This window comes from Ambystoma mexicanum, chromosome 4p (genome assembly GCF_040938575.1).
Source record: "Ambystoma mexicanum isolate Mex_15411 chromosome 4p, UKY_AmexF1_1, whole genome shotgun sequence".
NCBI classification, from domain to species: Eukaryota; Metazoa; Chordata; class Amphibia; order Caudata; family Ambystomatidae; genus Ambystoma; species Ambystoma mexicanum.
The window spans coordinates 145,370,278-145,391,979 of record NC_090927.1 but is presented as its reverse complement, the minus strand read 5'-3'; the positions used below and the strand labels follow the sequence as shown (position 1 = coordinate 145,391,979).

The 21,702-nt window shown below is 44.8% G+C and overlaps 1 pseudogene; it reads left to right on the top strand.

Moving 5' to 3' along the window:
• LOC138453086 (fucolectin-like) overlaps positions 1–21,702 on the top strand; it is a 114,723-nt pseudogene that overhangs the window by 87,989 nt on the left and 5,032 nt on the right.

Here is a 21,702-nt window from a genome sequence, read left to right as displayed (position 1 = left end):
AAAGTGGCTAATGAACATGAAGGGAGAGAATCCAAAGTTGCTTAGGTGGTCCATAAATCTACAAGGCTTCCACTTCACTATTGAGCATAGGCCAGGTGTCCAACATAGCAATTCTGATGGGTTGTCCAGAATGTTTAACCGACCTGAACAAGAGACTCATCCAGGGGTGGATTAGTTCCCCCTGTCAATAGTCTGGGAAGGGCGAGTGTTAGGAAAGATTTCTTAATTGTGGGTAATTTTCCTTCCATGTGGCAACCCCTAAACTTTTTGCTGTTGTCTTCACCATGATCTAGACTTTGCCAGAGAAGTGCAGCCTTCTGCCGCACTCCTCTGGGCTTTCGCTCCATTCTTACGGGGAAACTGACATGCCCTTAAGACAGTCAGTACCGGGAAACGCTGTTTTCCGTAGTTTCTTTATCATGTTGCGGCTTTTGTGCAACATGACACAAGAGGGCACTGTAAGCTAAGTTACTGCTCTCTTGGGTCTCTAGTCTTCTACAGGCCCTAGATACTCTGTTTGGATTGTAACTGATCGGTGCAAGTGAATCACGGACGGGAATGGTGGCAGCGATCGTTTCTTGTGTTTTCAAGCTCCTTTTGGCGTTTTAAGCGCAATTCTCGCGCTTAGCCCAAATTGGTGGCCTGGCTCCCAAAATGGCCAGACCACGAGGCTCCTTTGTCCTGTCCGCTGACCGGCTTGCCCCCTTCACCTTCCCCAGGTCGAGCCGACCCGGGGCCTTCCTTATTTGGGCATGTACTTTCCCGCGAAACACATGCTTTCGCGGGCTTCTACAGGCCTTGTGTGTGCCTCCAGGATGTGGGCTGGGATGTCTGGTCCCAATACACATCCTGGGTGCCAGAGAGTCTAGGGTGGTGTGAATGCCTGGGACCACCGTGGTCCGTGATAGGTCCACGTATGGTGTGAGTGTTTTATGAGCGGATCTCCCATTGGGTCCCCTCCGTTTTGGCACGAAGGGAACCGTGGATAAGAGGGGGCTGGAAACGCCACTACCATGTCGATCTCCTGAGCTCTCACGAACAAAGGAATACAGGAGCCAAGTATCCTGCAACCACGAGGCTGAACCGAGGAATCGCTGGTGACCCGCTGAAGGACTGCTCCTCTGCACTGCTGTCGCTTTGTGAAACCCTTTCTACCTCTGATCGAACCAGAAGGCCTGTACTGGTACTTCGACCCTTGGAATAGCGGAAACAGCTATTCTCGGCATCTTCACCATCTCCTGCACGTAAGCCTTCGGAAGTGTCTCTGGGCCATCCAGCAGACTGGCCAGCCTACCCAGGAGTCTTGCTCTGTAACTGCCGCCAGGTTGTGTTGTATTTCGAGTCCTTGTCACTCTCACACGATTCGTACACTTGGCAGTCCCAGGTCTGAAGTGAGTAGTGTACATGTGGCTGAGATACACGGCCGCTCCGTTGCCCTGCTGTGGTAACAAACTGTGCGGGTTCACTTCGTTTGGGACATCTTTAACTCAACTCTGCTGCTGCAGAATCTACACGACGACGAGACGTCCCCAGCTCCTATCTGAACCTGCCAGCGCTGAAACTGACGCGGAGAAGCCTGGGTCTGCTTGCATTGGGGACCGGTGAGTAGCATAGCTAGGAACTGGTCGCCCTCCTGCAGGAGCCCATAGCTTTTCCCCGCTGTGTAAAACAGCACGCCTTTCCGTACTCGCGCTCTGCTTCTGCCCACAGTGGAGGCTGCGCTTGAGTCACGGAACTCTGTTCTTCTTCATTTGTGCACCGAACTGAACTGCCTGATTCCCTCGAAGAGACTCCCCTTTTTGCCCGTTGGCACCAGCGTGTGCAGGTACTTTTGAGTACAAGGCTCCACTCTTCGTAGGGCTTGGACTTCCTTTTAGTTAGGTGCCTCTGAAGGCGGACTGGGTCTAATCATTATTTCGCACTGCCTGGTTTCCTCCCCTTCTAGGTGGACTACACATTTTGTGCATCTAACGCTTCAGACTCGTTTGTATTTGTATATATATTGTATTGGTTTGGTATGTGTTGGTTTACTAGAGTTTTATTGTGATTTCTCGCTACGGTCATTATTACAAAGGCCTTGGAATAAATGTGTATATATTTTTAATATAACACCTGTTTGGAGTAATTTGTAAGTGTCCTTGTTTTGTGTGCTCATTGCGGGCTTTCAGTCACCCTCACCCCTCTTGAGACCTAGTCTTGACCGCCGCGATTGCAACCCTGATTGGTCTGGCTTGTCCAGAGGTTACCCTGTTCCAAGTAATTAGGTTGGCCTTCTGAACTTCTGCGCCGCCAGGACAGAGTTCAGAAATCCGTCTTAACAATATATAACAACACCAATTAAATAGCTCGTGTTTAAACATCACGTGTTTTGTATTGAAGATCACTGCAGTTGCCTGCACCTATAGCAATCTTTACAATTGGTGCCCTGGCAAGTAATTGACTTATATATTAGTGTTAATTTTCAAAGAGTATGCACTCTCTGAAAGACAACAATTTATATATAGAAACATGGGACCAAGAATGGCAATTTTTAAACACCAACCGGCTCGTAATATGTCCGGTGCTCTTAAGCGAGATTGCGGGCCGCCCCTCCCACCAATTCACATGGGCGAACAAGAGAGTATCTCGAGTCTCCCTGCTGCATCTGTAGAAAAAGCAAAATCACAGAAGGATCACTATGGCCAAACATGTGATCCACAACCTTCAAGTGTATTCCATACCGTTCCTCTCTGTGTTTTGTATTGTAGAACACGAGAGAGGACCTGGCCCTTTTTTCGGCCACGTCACACGCAGTGTTCGTATAAAAAGACCGGGTATCCCGGCGCTCAGCTGACCACAACAGCTGATGCGCCCGATACGCCTCCTGGTCCGGAACACGCAGAGCACCATGCCCTTTCTCACTGACGCCGACCTGCATTTCACGTCGATCAGCGACATTGCTGCACGGCTCACTTCAGGCAGCAACTAGGTAAGAACCGAGTGACTTGTTCGGTGCTAGATGGCAAAATAAAAACAGCAGTTCACAGTGCATTAATTTGCTGCTACCTACTTCTTCGTAGGTCACGCCCGCTCGTATGCAACTTCGGCTAAAAGTATCTTTCACTAACGAGCTGTTTCCTCAGTAACAGAGTTGTTACCAAGTGTATCCACCTTTGCAGCCAATAAAAGGTAATAAGCCTACTTTGTTTTCTCGCATACAAACCACAAATATACTCCGTCCCGTATGCTTAAAGTCTCTTTTCTCTTTCCTGCCACAATTTCCATCCAGCAGCTTTTTTCAACAACAAAAATTTCGAACCACACTGCTTTCCGGACGAAGCACTATTTAGTAATGAATATCGTGGTCATTTCTCTAAAAATAGAAATCATTACAGCATTAATATAGGTGAGTGCATGTCGAGCTGCTGCCACATTTAGTGTTTTAGGTAAACACCGAATTAACAAGTGATAAAAAAGATAAAACTAACCACAAACCTATTTGATTTACAGATTCCTCTTGGCTTACTGGGACAAAAGGTTATCTTCTTCTTGGCCAATTCTCTCACTTCATCTAATATATAGGTGAGTGTACCACATGGTGTAATTTTTAAAAAACGTAATAACCACTTAAAAACCATTTCCTTGAGACACATATGGTCTCTTCCTGTGGTTGCATGGCTCCATTTTCGGGCATTTTGCTCTAAACTACTAACGGAAAATGTTCCTTCCCTCTCCTCATGTATGAAAAAGTAACTCTACATGCATATCTCTCGGCCACTATCAGTGTTGATGATGATGATGTGCACTGTTATGGAAGACTTTGCTCCTGCAACATATCTAATGTTTTTTTAAATGTACCCTTTCAACCACTTTTTATTCATTTTTGTTGCCTGTGTGTTTACTTTACAGTGGTTTTTTTTGTCAAATAAATACGTTTACTAAGAAGTACTCAACACCATCAAGTTATTCGTGTCCTGAAGACGGCTACAGCCGCATCAACAGACAACTGTTTTGTGCATTGCCTGATTTTTTGGATGCTTCTAGCCGAAACATATGTCGACTTTCACCAATAGAAACCTAAGACATCTAATAGGTTTTTCTTTCGATGGAGCTTGTCAAATCAAACAGCACTCTACTCTTAAAATGTCTGATTTTGCACATCTAGTGCCCATATAGTACTACTTGTCACGTACTAACCCCACAAACATTTTTTTAGCTTTGTAAATAACTCAGCATTTGCTGTAATCACGTTTAGATGTATTGTGAATAATGTTCTCCATTTTTCTAAGTGGAATTTTTAGATTAGCTTCATCATGAAGACAAATAAAATTATGTTTGTTACTATCTAGTGGTTGTTTTTTGAGGTGCTTCTGTTATATGTTTCTCCATTGGCACAGTATTGAGTGTCATTATGACATCCATACATTTTAAATAAGTGTTGCAGCAGCTTTTGCCTTCCTACAATAGGCATATTATTTACCTGAGTGTGGCTGGAAGAGATAGGGTTACCATCCCCTTCGCTTGTTCTTCTCATGTATCCACAATAGGACAGCTCACAGAGCGACTTGATGTGTTCAGTACTATCCGTGACACCAGAGTGCCAAGAGGAACCTTATATAGGAGGAACCTCAATAGGAGGCAAATCTTTTTCATTTTTAGTTGACACTGGTGCTACTCATTCATGTATACGAGAGGAAAAATATCCAATGTCGGGAAATGCCATGAATGCTCAAGGATTCTCTGGAACTACAAGCCGAGTTCCTTTTACTGACAAATTACCAGTATCTATAGGAGGGTGTGACATGTCTGTTCCATTGTTGTATTCACGGCAGACACCAGTTTCATAGTTTGGCAAGAGACTTAATGACGAAACTTAATATGATGATTTCTTTTACTGATGAAGGTATAGTGTGCTCAACTCCTGGGATACACTATAGGAATGCGGGCAAGTTTATATTGGCATTCACAGGGCAAATGGCTCTGCGAGGGGTACCGATGGAGCCAGAAGTTTTCCTTTATTTTTTTATTTTATTTTTTATTTTAGTTTATTACAATTTTTTTTAAACAAAAAAAACACTAAGAACAGGAACACACTCACAACACATTCTCATAACATCATCAAATTCAACCATTTTTTAACTCTACTCCTGAACAGCCGCAGATCTTTAGTTCAGCAACATCTTGTTCAATTGTTCCAGGAAGAAAGTTAGAGCAAAAGTAATTTCATTATTTACACCTTCTGCCATCAGAACCCACCACTCGTCTCCACAAAACCGATCTTTTTGTTATTTCTGGGCCAAGATGTTTTGTTCTCAATGTTTTTTGCCCTGTACAAAATAAAGTCAAATGTTTCAAGGTTTCATAAGCATTTGTACAGAATCTACATTGATGATCCTGAAACAAATTATTTTTTCTAAAGTCTTGAATTTCTTTGGTTTGAAAAAGATTCAGCCGGAACTTCATGAAGATTGATTTGTGATATTTGCTGGGAAACTGTTCTAGATAGTGTGCTAGCTTATTTTAAGCTTTGGATTCCGGGGCAGCGTATTGCATGCATCTGTGTTGTGCTCTCGGTTCCGTCATTTCTACCCAATCCTGCTGCCACAATTTCTTTTTGACTGCAGTCGGATTACCTTGGAGAAGGTTATTTTCTGTGTTCAGCTGCGTTAGAATCTCCTCGCATCGTTCCACCCACTTGGATAGTATTGTTTCTCCCTTGTCGCTTTGTGACATGTTCAGTATGTTAAATTATGGCGGACTATCCGCGCTAATCAGTTTTCGGTACAAAGCCAGCATATTCTATGTTATTCTGGCATTTATCGATATGAACCCTAACTCATACCTAATGCAGGCAGTTGGAGTTCCTTTTGGTAGATGTAGGATTTTTCACCAGAACACGTTTTCACAGGTGGCCCATGTCAGATATGCACATCTCAATGCAGCTTCGGCTCCATGGATTATAGCTGGAACAACCTTAGCTTTATAGAAATCAACCACAGGTTTCAGTGAGAACTTGCCAAATTTTTTATTTAGCATGGCACCTTGCCCAGCTGGCCTTGACCTTCTGTGCTAGTGGTTCATCATTGATATTGGTGTTAATTGTCAGGCCTAAATATTGAGTCTGGTTTACACATCTTAGGGTTTCTTTCCCGAGCTTCCACTGATGTTGTTTGTTACTCGTCCCTTTTCTTCCTTTGAGGTTCTGCAGCACTAAGATTTCAGATTTCGCAGGGTGTATCTTTAAAACGTTTTAATTGATGTATTTCTCCAATGCAGACAATTTCCGTTGAAGGCCAATTGGGGTTACATCCAGAAGGACTAAATCGTCGGCATGGTTTCCATTGAGTTTACGACTTCACACTTCCCAGCGTTACCTCAATGTCAGCTATAAATAGGTTAAATAATATAGCGGCCAACGGTCAACCCTGCTTCACACCTCTGAATGTCTATCGGGGAGGACAGGGTTCCATTTTGATCAAGGCGAATTTTAATCTCAGTTCCAGAGTATAGTTCTTTTATAGCCATGACCAGGCTTATAGGACACAACGTCTAGGAGGGCAATTGGTCGGTAGTTTTTAGGTTCAGTTCTTATTCCCTTTTTAAATATCGGTACAATGATAGCGCTCTTCCATGACGTGGGTAACAGCTGAAATTTCAGTATTATCCCAAACAGAGTAGCACAGAAATGCAGTATTTGCCCATTTCCTCGTGTGAGTCAAAAGGTCAATTATCGTTCTTTGTATATATGTAGAATGGTTAAAGGTGCTCAATACGCAGTAACAACTTTTTTTCTTAATTAGAGTAATTAGTCCTGCCATCAGATGGCCCTTTGCTTTTTTTATGGCAGGATTTATAGTCATTTCATATCCTTCAACAATCGGCAAGGTAGAGAGCCAAGTCTCTTGTAAACATAGTATGTCCAAAGCTCTCAACATCTGTGAAGACTTAGGAAACAGAGTGTTGGCCCCACCTCAGGGCCCTGGTACACAGCTTCAAGGAACAACACTAAGCCACTTTCTACTTCAACCTCTCTTTATTCCTCCTTACATGTGAATGATTCCCACTTCCCTTGCCCCTCCCCTTCCTGACTCCTCCCGCTCCCTCCCGCCCTGGCGTGCTCTCTTTCCCTTAAGGGGCTCGCTCTTCATTCACCCACAACACCTCCCCTGTACTTAACGAGGAAGTCTGTGGTCTACATTTGCTCGATGAGTCTGTGAGGTTTCCGCAGAGTTCTCTGTGGTCTGCCTGGGGATTCCCACGTTTCCCTGGCTGTCTCGGTTGGTGGTCTCCCGTCGTCTTCACGTTCTGGTTCCTCTGCTGGTGCATCTGGTGGTTCCGAGTCCTCTAGGTATAGGCTTCTGAAGAAGGACGCATTCCGTGTTATGTCACCCAGCTCTCCTGTGGCTGTCACCACTGGTCCTTTGATGGCAGTGACCAAGCGTGGCTCTGGGCTGTAGCGGGTGTCTGTCTTCTTTAGATGGCTCTGCCGCACGAGGACTGTTTGTCCTATTTTGAGTTGTTCCTTTGCTTTCCTCTTCCGGTCGGCCCACTCTTTCGCTTGCCTTTTCTTCGCTGCGTCTCTTTTCCGGATTTCTGCGTCCTTCTCAGGGGTGTAGTCCTCTCATTGGGGCAGGCGGATTCGGGTTTGTACTTCATCATGAGTTCTGCAGATGTTCGGCCTGTTGCGTCATGGGGAGTGTTTCTATAGCTCCTGAGCATGCGACATATTGGATGTGGGTGTGGCATTTGGTCTAGAAGGGCCTCCTTCCACCATCCCGTTGGCTTGGGGCCATAGCGGGGTGATTTTCTGGTGGTGGAAGCCTAGGTGGTCGGCTAATTTTTAAAATTCATGCCTTTGAAACGGGGGACCATTGTCTGTCTTTACTGTGGCGGGTATTCTCCATTCACTGAATAGTTTGTCTATTATTGGTGCCACCTCGTAGAATGATTTTGATGGTGTCTGTTTGATGAATGGGAAGCGAGAGTATTCATCAATTGCTACGAGTAAGTGTCCTCCTTCTTCGAGGGGCCCGTAGAAGTCTATTGCAACTCTTTGCCATGGTCTTTTGGGTAGCAGTGTTGGTTGCATTGGGTTTGGGTTTCTTTTCTTTTCCGCTTTTTGGCAGTACTCACAGTGGACTAGGACGTCTTCCACTATTACGTCCATGTAGGGAAACCATACATGATTCCTCAGGATTTTCTTGGTGTTTTCAATTCCTCTGAGTCCCTCGTGGGCTATTGCCACTAGTGCCTTTCGGAGGTCTTTTGGGGCCACCAGTCAGTTACCTATCAGTAATATTCCTTGTTCTGTAGCCACCAGTTCTGCTTGTATTTTGGCTAGACGGGATAGGTCTTTCTTGTCAAACCCCACCCCCTGCATATTTTACGTGAAGATGTTTCCACTTGGTACCGCTGGTGAGGCATATTGCTGCCTGGATAGTGGGGTCAGCCTTGCTTCTGGCAGCGAACTCCTCCGCCGGGATGGTGGGGGGCATAGCGTTGGTGGATAAGTATGCAATATACTCCTCTGCTTCGCAGACCAGTGTGTCATCGGTGTTGGCGGTCGGGTGGCGTGATAAATAGTCGGCGGGTTGGCTTCCCCACCTGGCTTATGTATGATAGTATAGCCGTACTCTTGAAGTCTTATGCCCCACCTCTCGATCGGGCGGGGGGGCATCTTTGTCTTGGGGTTTCGGAACAGGGAGAGTAGGGCTTGATGGCCGGTGACGAGTGTGAAGCCTCTGGCAATTACAAAATGATGGAACTTTTCACAGGCCCATACGGCTGCTAGACTCTCACGTTCTGCCTGCGAGTAGGCCTTTTCAATGGGGGATAGGGCCCTGCTGGCATACGCGATGACCGCGTGCCGGGTGTTGTCCTCAGGGCTGGTTTGGGCCAGGATGGCACAGAGGCCAATGGGGCTGGCATCGACGGTCAGTTGTGGGTGATTAGCCAGACTCTCTTTGATAGTTTGGAAGGCCTCTTGGCATTGTTTGTCCCACGTGAAGGGCGAGTCCTTCTTGAGTAAGGCGCTGAGGTGGTTGGTGATGGTGGCGTAGTTCGGGAGGTATCTAGCACAATAGCCTGCCATCCCTAAGAAGGATCTCAGTTCAGCAATATTTGTGGGGGCGTGTAAGTTGGTGATGGCCTTAATCTTTTCCAGATCCGCCGTAATGCCCCCTTGTCTGAAAAGATGTGCCCAAAGAATCACAGGCTGGTTTTGTTGACATCGCACTTGGGTCCGTTGAGGGTTAGGCCTGCGTCGTGCAAGATTTTGCATACAGTGAGGAGCACTTTGTCGTGTTAGTCTTGGCTTCTCCCAAAGATGAGAATATCGTCACCGTAGTTTAGAGCATTGACCTCTGTCGATATCAGTTTCGTTATGGTCTCTTGGAAGATGTCTGCCACCGAGGATATTCCGAAATTGAGTTGTTTATATCGGAATAGCCCTTCATGGGTGACAAAGGTGGTTATTGGTCTGGAGGTCGGGTCTATGACAATCTGGTGGTATCCTTGGTTTAAGTCTAGTTTGGAGAAATGGGTGGCCTGGTTTAGTCTGACGGGCATATCCTCTCTTTGGGCATATCCGGGTGTCTCTCTTTGTATGGCTGCGTTGGGCATGCGCATGTCAACGCCCAGGCGCAGTCACCCGTTGTCTTTGGGGACGACAATGAGGGGGGATACCCAGGGTGTGGGTCCCACCACCTTCTCAATGATGTTGTTTTGTAGGAGCAGGTTTAGTTCTCTGCTTGGAGGTGAAATCCGACTTTGCGCAGATGTTGGGGGACGGGCGTGATCTTTGGGTCAATGTGCAGCTTGATGACCGACTCCTTAAGCATCCCTACGCCCTCGAACAGCTTGGGGAAGTGAGTCTTGAGGATCTCCATGTCGATGGGTTGGTGGGTTATTGACTGTACTTCTTGTCTGCCTGGCGGATATCCTTTTATTATCTCTGTCGGGTCGTAGTGAATATCGATGAGTGCCAGGGCTCTGACCGTCTGGTAGCTGAGGAGGCATCGGCCAACTGATGGAGTCTGTATGACATGTATGCCTGTTGACACTGTAAGGCCTCTGTGGGATAGGTCACAGAAGAACTGACCTTTGGATGCTAGTGGGAGTGATGCTCCCCATTGGAAGATGTGCGTGCGTGATTTGCATAGGGGGTAGAGGTCCGCTATTGTGTCATACAGTTCTTCATTCATTACGTTGACAGCAGCCCCCGTGTCGACGATGAACTGATTCTGGGTTTCTCTCATTTGTACCGTTACTCTGGGGGCTGGTGTGTTGTTCACGGACGTGCTAAGGAGTCTGACATACTCTCTATCATAGCCGTCTTGTAGGGAGTGGATATTGGTTGACTGCAATCAATGTTCTTGGTGGTGAGTTATTGTACGGGTGGTAGTCCGATGTAGAGGTGGCGGGTGCATTTCCTTCTTGTTCTCTGGTTGCTGTGTGCCCTCCGACGTAGGCGTCATCAGGAGTGATGGCCTGCGGCTCAAAGTGGTGTTGGTAGTTGTACAGCTCATGTTGTTCGCTGTCAGGTTCAATGTGGAGGCTCTCCGAGCCCTGACTGTATCCGGGCGGGTGGTGGGCACCGTCCATTCCTCTTTCGAACGGTCGCCGGTCGTACGGCTCCCTCGTCTGTTCTGGGTGGCATCCAAGGTCTGTGTTGGTGGTGGTCGAAATTATCCTGCGTCTGGAAGCTATTCCCTGCACATGGCCTGGAAGTGTTTTTTTTGGCCGCAGCGCTTACACCTTTGGCCAATGGCTGGACACGGACCTCTGTGGGGGTATTTGAACCCACATCTGTAGCATTGTTTGTCGCTCTGGGGCCATTGTTGTGGGCCTCTGAAGGTTTGCCTTCCAGGGGGGCCAGGATGTCTTGGGTATGGGGTCAGGGCTGCAATCGTGTCTCCTTTCTTTGGGTTTTCAATGGATGCAGCTTGGACGTCTACTCGTTGATACACACGTGCTAGATTGAGGATTTCTTGGAGGGAGAGTGGTTTCTTCAGGAGGTGCTTCCTGAATAGGGATGAGATGCACCCTTCAATGATTCGTAACTGTATCGCCTCGTCGTCATTGAAATTGGCGAAGTCACATTTCAGGATCTTCTGTTCAGGACTCCTGCAATCCAGCTCCAATTTGCATCCACTTAATTTCCATAGATGCTATCCTGTTTATTTTTATTCCATTTCACGTCTTTATTGTTGGTTGTAAATGTGTTTTTTATTTGTTTTTGCGTAGAATTGGCTTCCTGTTGAGTTCTACTGTTTGTCACCTCTGGGATCTTCACAGCCCCTGGGCGCTTAGTCACATTATTAGATAGAGCAGCACAGGCGTTAGAAAGCATTCCTATATTGATATTCAAATCATGAGCATACTTGTCGGTCTCGCCTTGTTTGGTTTGATTTCCAATCTCTTTATTGGCCACATTAACTTCCATTATGTCAAATCCCAATGAAATTATGTCAGGCAATGCCATAAGGATCGTGTCACAAATTACACTTGATTAAATGTGTAGGAGCACACGATCATAAGTTGTTTCTTCAATGAATTTCACTGTTTTAATGTCATTTGATTAGATCTTTCTAAGGTATGGTAAATGATGGAAAAGACGCAGCGCATTTTTCCTGTTTAAAATGAGCCCATCGTTAATAGCTGATATGCGTTCCAACAGTAGACAGTAATTTGAACATATCTTTTGTTTTTTCCTTATGTTTACATGTGTTGCAGAGTATGGCGTTCGTTTATCTATCCTCCACTCCTCTTCAGGCTCAGTTAATTTTTCAGCTTTTTGCTTATTCTTTTCCTGCATCATAAAGTGTGGAGCTTGTTCAACGTTGATTGATTATGTTGTCTCTCTTCAGTTCGAGGGTGGGAGCAGTCAAGAGTGAATTGCTTTTCATGGTGACAGCTCCTAAATCCTTGCTTACAATATACTTACCCATATTTCCAGTGCATACACTAGTCAACCATATGTCACTTTTCTCACGCGGCTTAATATTGAAATCAGCTGCACGCCACGCCAGAATGTACAGTTGGGGAAGCTTCCCAGGTGCTTGCCATAAACTTGTTTCTGAGTTATTTTTGCCGCTGGTTACAGTGCACAAAACCAGCACGTCCACCTGAGTTGTATTAGCCGCGACGCGGATTTGGTCATTTGTACATTTACATTTGGAAGCCTTTGCCGGCACCTCATCACACAGCGTGGAACAAAGCGGAGGAAAACAAGGGTTCACCTAGGCTCTCCTCCAGTCTTTATTCACACATTTGGACAAATATTACAACGATTTCAAAGATAAACCGCAGGAATTACCCCTCGCCGACTTCATTTTGTCCAGCACAACTCCCTCGTTTGTTTAATCCCTTGAGTCTTTTAAACCGCACCCGCTCCCACTTACTTGTACATCTTTGCCTCGTTCCATGGTCATCAGGTCTGGCAGGGCAGAATTACATTTCCGAAGCTGCAATCTCATCTGCGGGGGAGGAGGAGGTGGAGGAGGTGGGAGCATAGTCAGTCGGTTCACAGCTGTTTGACACGTCTCTGAGCCATTTGCTGTAGAGCCCATTAAGCTCAGCTCTCGGGCACAAAGGCACACAAGGAACACATAGAACACTCCTCACACTGCGCGACGCTCTGCGTCTGGAGGAGAGGTTTTAAGGTTGAGCTCCTCCTCTCTGCCAATAGACAGGAACAAAAGTCTTCTCCAGCAGGTTTCACACAGCCAGCTGGGCCTAGAGACCCAAGCTACTCCTCACTGATGAGCCCCAACAAGGGCGAAACATGTTTGGGGATGCTTGTGGTCTCGTGCAGAAGGGATGTGGCCTAGCAGTTCGGGCTGGACTGCCCCTTTTGGGGTGGGGCCAAGCCTGATTTGCATATGGTCTTTCCCTTCTGTAATGGCTTGGCAGGCGAAGAACGGTGGTCTGGAGGGTTGCCCAGAGCATTGCCAGTGGTTAAGATTAATTCCAAACCTTCCAGCCATCACCTCTTTGTTTTTGCTCACACAGCCAGCCAACACAGAGTCCAGAACACAAAGAATACTCCTCACACTCCTCTATGGGGTGAGCATTCTGTTAACATGGCTCCCTGGCTTAGTGGGAAGGACTATGAGGATACCTAATGAATTTCTGTTTAGACCACAGGTGCCTATGGACGAAGAGGGGGGAAATACTATTCCCTTACAATTAGATGCAGCCATAGTATGAGGGGAAATGGCAAAGCTCAAGGGCACAGATGATGAGGGTAGACCATGGAGAACAGTAATTGCCATTGGGGAAGAGTGCAGATTGATTGAGGTCACTGATGATATGTTTAGAGATTATCCATCAGATGATAAAGTGGTGTCCTTTATGAGCATTATGTATTGGATCAGAATAGAGAAAAGGGAGATCCCACAGCGCATGGCAATAATGCGACAGCGTCCAGAATATTTTGATGAAGGTTTGGAAAAAGTGCCAAGTGTTTTATGGACCACAGACCCTTATTATATAGGCCTATTAAAAGCAGTGGGAGAGGTTAAGATAAAACTGAAACCAGGACCAATTTTACCCCGAGTGAGACAATACCCAATGTCTTGAGAGGCAGATGAGGACATTTTTAGACTATCTCAGCATTGATGAAGCAAGGTATTCTGGAGTCATCGTGCAATACCGCAGTGCATCCGATTAAAAAATCAAAGGGAGGGTCATGGGGATTTATACAAGACATGCGACTGATTAACCAGATTGTAGAAGCAGAGTTTCCTTTAGTTCCAAATCCGGCGACGATACTATGTAGTATACCAGTAGAAGCATGATATTACACTGTGATTTACTAGAAAAATGTGTTTTTCTCAATCCCGTTCCATAAAGAATCTCAAGATTTAACTTCCTTTACTTTTCGCCAAATCAGACTGAAACACACTTGTTTGCCTCGAGGGTACTGTGAGGCTCAGTCGATCTTTAATAGAGTCCTGCAGATGGACCTTGGCAATATTGATTTGAAAAGTACTGTGATACAGTACGTATATGACATTCTGATTTGTAGCATGACAAAAGATGAGTTTAGACAAGACTTGATTCAATTAATAACTATCCTTGCAGATAAGGGATACAAAGTAGACAAAGAGAAGTTACAGTATTGCCAAGAAGAAGTGTTGTATATAGGCGAGTTGATCTCACATGAGGGAAAGAAGGTGACAACTGAAAGGGCTGAAGCAATTATGAACACTGCAAAACCGCACACGATAAAGCAGATGCAGCGGTTCTTGGGATTATGTAATCATGTGAGAGCCTGGGTGTTTCACTATAGCTCATAAACAAGACCCATTTTGCAGGCTTTAAAGAAAGCACAGGTGAATAAATAAAAAATAGAATGGACTGAGAAAAGAGAGGAAGGAGTTCAAGAGTTAAAGCAATTTGTACAGCTTCTGCTTTAGGGACTCCCAATTATGCTGAAGAATTGTTCTTATTTTCACACACTAATGGGACAGTTATGACAGCAGTATTAACATAGAGAACTATGTTAGGGTACAAACCTCTGGCATATTACAGTGGGATGTTAGACCCAGTCATGAAAGGGCATTTTCCATGCGAACAGTCATTGGCAGCCGCTGCGTTCGCAATTGAGAAGTCTACAAGTATTTGTAATGGGTTGTTCTATGATACTTTTTGTAGAGCACGCTTTGCCATTCCCAGAGGGCGTTCAACCTACATTGCGTTGAGACCATACCAATAGTGAAAGGCACTATACAAATGCCCATTAACATAACATACCTACTAGCTGTGAAAATAATTTCAAGGCTCTGTGTAGATAAGTAGTTTAACCAGAATCAAAGCATGTGTGTAACTAGGAAGCTGGAATTAGGACCAATATACCCTAATTCCATAACGAGCAATATAACCACTGGGGTACAGCTTGTAGTCCAGTGCTTGGTTTTATTACTAGTAGACCTGCCCAGATGGCTTGAGCTCTCATCGTATGTAGTTTATCTGTGTAGAGCTTTCACCAATTTAAGGACTCTGTTGATACATGCAGCTATTTTGCAGAAAGGCATTGGGCCTCACTAAACGTACAGTGGTGTAGTATAAATGGCGGTAATTCTGTTACCGCTGCATGACTGCACTTCCATATTATAGGGTTGCTGGTAAAGTGGAGGATTTTCCTCCAGAAAAATCCTCTACCTCACCACCAAAAAACAGCAAAATCGGCAGTAATTCTGTCAAAATCCTCATGGAGTACTATGGACTCCAGAAATAAGGAGTTACACCACCTTCCACATTTTGTAATCTTGCGGTAAATCTGTGGCACCAAGTGGTGGTAACTGTAATTCTGTTTGGTGGTATTTTGGTGGATTTACCACCGAAATACAGCCAAACTCATAATGAGGCCCATTGTATTTATATGGCAGAGTGTAGGGGAGCACACAGGCAGCATGAACATGTTTTACAGTGGCAATGTTGGCAAATATTGTGGGTGCAGTAGCTTGAATGTTTTTCACAGTGGCAATGCTGGCATATATTGTAGGCAGAGTCACATCAAAATGTTGTAACATTCTCCTGTGTACTGTTGGTAACGTAGCATATATTTTATTTTTTTAGGTGTTTCCCTAGAGAACAGATTTTACAATCCAGTCCTGGGATTTTCATTTACCTGCATTCATGTCTAACAATGTAAAATGCAAATAACTACAAACACCAAAACTATTGGCTTTGCCAGTGCGTGGTAAATGTAGTTTTAGGAATATGTTTATTGATCAGTGAATCATTCTTGGTGGGCAGTTATTAAGTATTATTATTTTAGAACTTTTTAATGTTGTGGATGTGTAAATAGAGTGTTTTATGGCAGGGTGTTTATTTACATTTTTGTAAAGGGATTTCATTTAATCAAAAACAAAGATTTATGATGATGGCAATGTGAACATGGGAACAATACACATGCACTCTTACTTGTTCGATTGAGTCTATCATTCTGACAAACATCAATGTCCATACACTCTTGCTCGCTGTTTTCATATTTATTCTTAGAGCTTATCCTGCTCTTGTTGGGCGTAGTGTAGTGGTGACATACATACTTTTGTGCGCAATCCTAAAAATAGCCCTGCAATAAGGAGGCTGCTTGCGCTGATAATTGAACAGATTCTGAAGCTGCCCAATTTACCTGGATTGCCTGATTAAAGAGGGTTTTTCCTTAAAGTGATTTACAGGTAAAATGAGGGATATTGAACATGGTATGACTTCAGAAAGTGAGCATTCTCGAAAAATTCCAGAATGCCAAAAATGGTGTGGGCTAATATTTTGGTGCATAATATATGCATGTGTATTATGTATCTTTATTTTCCTATTTCTTTTAGTTCCTACTCTTTATTTCATTGGTCCAAACATAATAGAAGTTCCTTTGATTCTCCCTACTTACAGTAACTCATGTAGAGTCACCTATTATTAATGACCCTAGGTCTCGAGTGTTTTCTGCCCAGAGCAGAGCTGCTTTAGAATTGTTTCCTTGAGCAGCAGTCATGCTGTTGGGAAGACGCCAAAGGAGTTCAGAGGAAGATGATAATGGGATTGCTACATATTTAGACAGTACAGCACATTTGGGTAACAACATGTGGTATCAACACATGAAAAAGATGGGTGAAAAAAACTCTAAGGAGAGCTGTTGTGTGTGTGCTCTCATAGCTTATGCTGTGGGGACCTCTACGATCTTCATAGCTACAGAAGTACCAGTACAATAAGCTAATTGTCTAACACATCTTGCACTCTGCCAAACACAAGGTCAGTTTCAGGGTCAAACAGCATCCTTGATATGGGTGACTGAAAAGACGTCTCCAAGAGAAGATAATTATGTACAAGATCTGAAGACAAGAGAGATCAGAAACGCGAAATCTAGTGATAAGATATGAACAGTCTGGAATAAATGGAGCAGGCATCATAAGAGAAGAAAACAAGATGCGAGATTGCAAAGGCAAGAATCAGGAAGAGATATGGAGCTGCAAGGAAAGAGGACAATTACAGATTATAGGAACAGTGTTGACTCTGGAAGGATGGGCGGAAGGCCTGATTGTGTGCAGAGCAGCAGCAATAACAGGATTTTATAAGCCAGTTATCAATACAGCAGAGAATGAACACAAACACCACTGGCCGAAGATAGTGCCTCTGGCCAGTGCAGTCTTATTCTTCAGAAATAATGGCACACGAAAGGTTGGAGTAAATCGTCAATGTGGCCGAATATTTGATGTACCAAGCACGAAGGATGAAACAGAAGTCTTAATGGATCACTACTGGGCCTGTGGGTCCAGAGCTTACATGAAGTTGCCCAGAGATTGGGGAGGGATGTGTTCCCTGGTGCTTATTCACGTTCCAGCATTATTGATTCCAGAAAGTGACCTGAACATTGAAGAATTTCCAAAAGAAGATGCCAATTTGAGGAAAAGAAGATCACTTGAGTTCCTCAATTGAACAAAGAGGGAGAATTACTTCTCAGCCAAATCGATAGAAGCCTTTAATGACATTCCATGTGAGCACAGATTATTCAGCCAGACCTCAGCAATATTCACAACTATCTTCATGCCAGGGATCCAGACGATGGCCAATGCTAAATGGCTACAGATTACCAGACGGGAACATCTGCAGACAATCAACACTAATATAAAGGGATTCAATGCGATCAAGGAAGAATTGAGAGCCATAACACTGACGACTCTCAAGAATAGATATGTCCTCGACATGATCACAGCAATGGATGGAGGTGTTTGCGCCAAAATCAGAGAATCATGTTGTGATGTCATACATTCTCATGATGACGAGAACGGGACCTTGACAGAGGCTAGAACGTTGCTGACGAACCTGCACAACAAAATGGAGGACGAGACAGAAGACATTGCATATGACAGCTGGTTCGCATCGATCTTCTCATGGGTTCCACAGTGGATGGCAACCATCTTCAAACCCTTTGGAGCAATACTAGTGATGGGGATATTTGGATTCTGTATAGTCAGGATAATAATTACACAGTGCAAGAAGATGGCGAAGAAGGCAGCAGGAATGAAGATCATGATCGATGTCGAATCTTGGTTTGGACCCAAAGAATTGACAGACAAAGAAATCAGAGACTACATAAAGGCCAGTATTTTAGCACCAGAAGGAACAAAGTTCCTGTATCCAAGAAACCACAAGAAATATGTGGGACGATGGATTTACTGAAACCCGAATGGCCGATGCAGCCATATGACCTGATGCAGCCATATGACCTGAAGTGTTGATGAACACGTAAAATCGGCAGGATCCCTGAAAGGAGTAATGAAAATTTGGACTCCAAAGTAGCACTTTTTTAAGAAAGGATGTCGATGTGGAAACTGGTGAAGGATTGGTTGATTAATTGACCAGAGGGGGGAATGTAGAGGAGCAGTCAAATGCCTCTATAGGAAGTCCTGCCCCTATTTTGCCTATATGTTGGAAACCGGAAATTGTGACATGTGCAACGCCAGTAATGGTACCTATACCACGTAGATTGAAAGCGACGTGTGTGTCGCAGCAAACAATAGGCTTGGATTCGAAGCAAGATCAAAGAAGCTATCTGGCTTGATGTCAAAGACTGTAAGTAGCCAAAACTGGTTGTCAGCCTGCGAAGAACAGTATACGTGAGAAGCTGAGGCATCCCTTGTTAAGTTGAAAAGAAAGAACACCATGAGTGCCAAGTTTCTTCATTAAAGACAATTAAATGCTATAATATGAGCAGATTCACTGTCTCTGATCACATGAGCTCAGGATGAAAATAGATGAAGAGCATGGTGCACCAGACTGAAGATAGTGAGTGCCTGCACTCCCTTCTATTCCCAGGTGCAAGAAGCTACTACAAGGCCAAGTTCAAATACAATATGAATGGCAGATGGCATGAGTGATGAGAGATGTTGGGCTAATTGGGTGGGGAGATAATGTCTAGTTCACCCACCAGCACCTGGGGTACCAGCTTACGTGCCGCTAGAGCATTGAATGTTCCAGAAGGATACAAGCGTGCCAACCAATTGTAGGAGGCCATATAATGAAGAGCCTTATAGTTTGAGAGCCAATGAAGTGTTGTGTTTCTAATGTCTGTCGAAGATGACGTGCACTATGACTTGCACTACGGGAGGGCATGAGCGCCCACCTGACTATAGAGACCCAATCACGATCCTATCCCATATAAAAAGTATACTTAGACGTTCCTCTTGAGCCAACCACAATCCCATGTAGGTTTTCTTAGTTTGCCACGAGGATGACATCACGTATGACGAACTTTTAATATATGTGTGATATTTTTACAAGATGCTTTGAGATTATGCTGTGCGACGTCCGTTGATGTCTGTTATACTCCCTGTTTTAGACAATGGAAAATAAAAATTTGCCAAGTTCCTGGGTCAGTCTTACTGCTTCGTGTAAGAAGTTATTTTCTGCCCTATCCATAGTATAATGTGTTATCCTGACTAAAAGGGCCTCTAGGGTTAACAAGGGTGGTGTTTCCTTTGTGCAGCTGTCAAGTTTAGCTGTTTGCACACAAAGTTGGCATTCTGACAGGCTTTGGGAATATCAGTGCTGTGTTGCTGCTCTCTATCACCATCTGTACCTGTTCTGTATCTTTGCAGCTCTGACGAAGTGATCCAGCCAGATATGGCTGGTGCCAAACTGAAGGCACCAACATGAATGACAGGGATTAGGTATGGCGAGGCCCTGCTGCTGCATTAAAACATGCAGACTAGACCAGAAGTAAGATGCAGGCAAAGCTGGAGTCATGCAAGTGGCATCTCCAGAGGAAAGGCAGAACTTCATAGCGCTTGCATTGCCAAACTTGCTGAGGCTAGGAGGAAGTCACTCCCACACACCCTGCCCCCCTACATTTTAAAATTGTTTATCAAAACAGTGGCACACTCCAATGACAGAACAATACCCTATCATGAAAGCTCTCTAACATAACATCATAACACTGTAGCACAGCATAATGCAACATAACATAGCATACAATACAACACAATAAATGGCCTCCCATAAAATATACAGATCCCATGACATCTCATCCCTACTACATATTCATTCCATCCTTGCAACTCAAAAGGGGCTTGGAGTTGTACACTCAATGTTGCAGCTCTTGCAGACCACGTGCATATCCTTGTAGCAGTTAGGTTGTTGGACTACACGCCCCACTTTAATGACTTCAGTGTTTTGTGCCGTTCTGTTTTGCTTCCAGCTTGCCTCCCTCCGCCTCCCTCTCTGGATCCCATTGGTCCTCTGTCCCCTCGTGTCTGAATAGATTTTTTAAAAGTAGGTGCACCCGAGCACCTTTAATATCCAGAGTAGGAGCTCCTTGCCCCATTTGCTCAGCGCTCCTGTGCGGATTACTTACAGGTGACTGAAATTTTGTTTCTTTGGCCTGATTTGTGATTGTTTTGTGGTTGTCCTCTTGCCCCCTCATGTCTGAATAGTTTAAAAAAACCAAAGTGGGGGATCTGGAGCGCTTTTAATATCCAGACCAGGAGCTTCTTGCCCCATTTGGTCAGTGCTCCTGTGCGTATAGCATACAGGTGACTGTAATTTTGTTTCTTTGACCCAATTTTCCATAGTTTTTGGCTGTTTTGTGCCATCTGTTTTGCTCCCAGCTTGCCTCCCTCCATCTCGCTCCCACCCCGGATCCCATTGGTCCTCTGCCCCCTCATGTCCTAGCCAGCTAATTTCCTGCCTCCAACAGGGCAGCCTTTCCCAGGCAGGCCTCGGCTAAGGGCCACAAGGCATAGGGCAGCTCCCCTACTAAGAAGCTCCACTCCGTGTTTGCCCGTGTTTGCCTGGGACGCCTGTTGCAGATAACCTACCGCAAATGATGAGGTAAGTGTGGTGTGGGCGGGGAGTACAGCCATTACTGCACCCCAGTTAGACCCCACTACTCAAAATTACCTAATTACATTAAACCTACTCTCACATCTAGCCTAACTATGTAACTGGTAAGTTTGAATCTAAGTGGGTTTCATTACACGGTTGATTATATGTGTTTCAAATCTAGGTGCATTCTCCCACTGCTGGGTGTTTCAAATCTAGGTGCATTCTCCCACTGCCATGTGTCTCAAATCTAAGTGCATTGTCCCCCTGCTGGGTGTTTCAAATCTAGGTCCACCTTTCCACTACTGTGTTCCAGATCTTGGTGCTCTTCCCACTGCTGTGTGTCTCTGGTTGTTTGTATTTTCATGACTGTGAGAGTTAGCCTCATATTAAATTTTGCCTGATCATGCTAGTTAGCCTATTATTGCCTTTCGCCTGATCGTGCTAGTTGGCCTAGAACTGCATTTCGCCTGATTGTGCAGGTTTGCCTAAAACTGCATTTCACCGGAGTGAGTGGATTGCAGATAGAAATAAGTTCATACTGGACTTAGTGGTTCCTGACGCACCAGACAACTATAAAGAGGAGCATAGTTAATTCGGTAGGCATAGGAAAGCAATCAGCAGAGGGAGGCCTCTTCCAACCCCACGGATATTCACACATCTCCCACTACCCTGACTCTCGGTTCAACACCTACAGCACTAGAATGCAGCCATCCCCCCACAATCAATTCGGTCTAGCTGCACACATTATATACCACTGTGCACACCGCAACAGCCTTTAGAATGCAGCTATCACCCACGATCAATTCGGTCTAGCTGCAGGCATAATTATATACCTCCTTGCACACTGCAACAACCTTTAGAATGCAGCTATCCATCACAATAAATTTGGCCTAGCTG